Source organism: Petaurus breviceps, unplaced genomic scaffold, assembly GCF_028583685.1.
Source record: "Petaurus breviceps papuanus isolate PSGF00001 unplaced genomic scaffold, PetGlider_PUasm1.0 90925, whole genome shotgun sequence".
Lineage (NCBI taxonomy): Eukaryota > Metazoa > Chordata > Mammalia > Diprotodontia > Petauridae > Petaurus > Petaurus breviceps.
Window position 1 is genome coordinate 5941820 of NW_027187380.1, and position 2188 is coordinate 5944007.

At 36.8% G+C, this 2188-nt stretch overlaps 1 pseudogene; it reads right to left on the minus strand.

Annotated features, from left to right (window-relative positions):
- Window positions 1-366: 366 nt before the first annotated feature.
- On the minus strand, window positions 367-1769 carry LOC138152434 (ARL14 effector protein-like pseudogene; annotated as a pseudogene).
- Between the last annotated feature and the right edge of the window lie 419 nt (window positions 1770-2188).

Genomic DNA, 2188 nt, shown 5'->3' on the forward strand with positions numbered 1-2188 from the left:
GCTAGGGCCTTTGCCCAGTGCCTGGCACACTTACTAAATCTTGGTTAAATGAATTGAATGAACGATGTTGGCCTTTCCATAGCTTGGGCTACTGAGGATGGAATGATGCTTATTTCATTTTGGTATCAAGCATTACCTTGGTCCAGGTTGCCCCCAGCACCTTACATTCATTACACGCAGCCACAGTCAGACACACCGCACGTTGACCCCCAACACGGTGACATCATTTTGATCCTCTTGCAGTATGAAGGACAAACAACAACGACATACATTAATTCAACAACACATGAACTTCATCAGATGGACAGAACAGGCATCTGCTTTATAAAAAGATAAAACTGAGGTTCCTAGAGATTAAGTGACTTATACAAGGTCACACAACTAGTAAGTGGCAGAGGCCAAATTTGAACCCAGGTCTTGTGACTCAAAATCTAGTGCTCTTTCCTTTTTTTTTAAATTTATAAGTATACTTTATTTAGTCTAAATTCCATGACTAATAATTTCTATCTAATCACTCGACTTCTATTTCTCACAACCTTAACTCTACTATAACTCAGAACATATAGAAGATGGTGATATCTAAAATACAAAAGAAACTCAGAATCATTTCTGCAACACCTGCAACAACATGAGGGAAAAGTATTTCAGTCAAGTACTTAGTTACACACCATGTCTTATAAGAAACTACTTATTAATGTACTATATATCTTGAAACATATAAAACAACATTCTTTTAAAACACAACTCACACTTTCTTGTTTTTGTTTTCATTTTCAAGCAGTAGTTACAAAGTAAAAGCCATTGGGCTCTTGGCTTTAGGAACTAAGAGTTACTACTTCTTAGTGTATATGAATAAAAGATAAATTTTTGTTTACAGAAAATAGTCTAAATAATATGCAAATTTTAAAATCTTAAGACAATTTTTGAACTGTATCTTGTGACAAATGAAACTATAAAGAAAATGAGAAAGAAATTAAATTATTCCACCCCATTATGCATAAGAAAGTGTTTCCTTGTTGGCTTTGGGATATCCTAAAGTTTAGAAAACTGCAACTGAGGAAAAACTGAATTAGCATAGCTAAGGAGGGGCACTTTTTTGGTTGTTCACCACAATGAAATTATTTTTTCATATTAATCAGACATTTTGAAAAGACAAGATGAAAAAACTTTAGCCAATAACTGCCCATTCTGTGTTTTGTTAATGTGTAAAAAAGCACAAATCTTCTCACAAAGACCTCAGTCAGGAACACAATATGGCAATGTGTTAATAACATCACCAGACTCAGTTACAATATCATCATAGACCCATTTTCTATTACAGCGGCACTCTGGTCCACATTTGTTTGAGTTACACTTGGGACATGGACAGAAGAAACCTAGGCAGTTCTGTAGACAGTCACGTAAGTCTACACCATTACAAAGCAGCCGGCCATTCTTGTCATATTTCTTCATCACTTTCCTGCTTCTTGGCTGTATTCCAGATGGCTGAGGATTCCGTAAGCCTGACCTCCGGATAAACGGGGTACTATTGTTCACAGAAAAATACTCATTTGTCTTTGACATGTGGGCCTTCTTTTTCTGCTCTCTGCTTTCAGGATTGAAGTCTGCAACCTGAGGTCCTGGGTTTTGAAATGCTAAGGATTTTAACTGTCACTTTATTTGTTGCAGTTGCTTCTGTCCAATTTGACAATCTCACTCAGGAAAACTTGAGTTTGCATGTTCTTGAGTGGAACTGTTTTTTTATTATCAAGTTCAGATGGTTCACTCATTTCTGATCACTTCAAGTCTGATTCAAAATAATCTGTATGCAGGAGAGAGAAAGGATGCAACGAGGATGAAAATGGCATCAAGATCAGCTTCCACACTGAGGGTTAAAGTATTTAACTTTAAAAGGCTACAAGCAAATACCAAAATGAAGGGGAAGTTGATGCATGACTTTTTGTTCACCAATAATTGTACATTCTGAGGCTGGATCGATTCTCTGCCACTTGTATCAACTTTGTCCTGACAGCACCAAGAAAGAAGAAGTCCTCCACCAGGCAGCACTGTACCATTCATGCATGGAATCACTCACTACACAGTAAATGAAGAAATTGTCAATGTGTAGATAAATTTCCTTATCTTGGCACCACATTCTCCAGGGTTGTCCACATAGAGAATAAAGTTGACACATGTATTACCAGAGCTA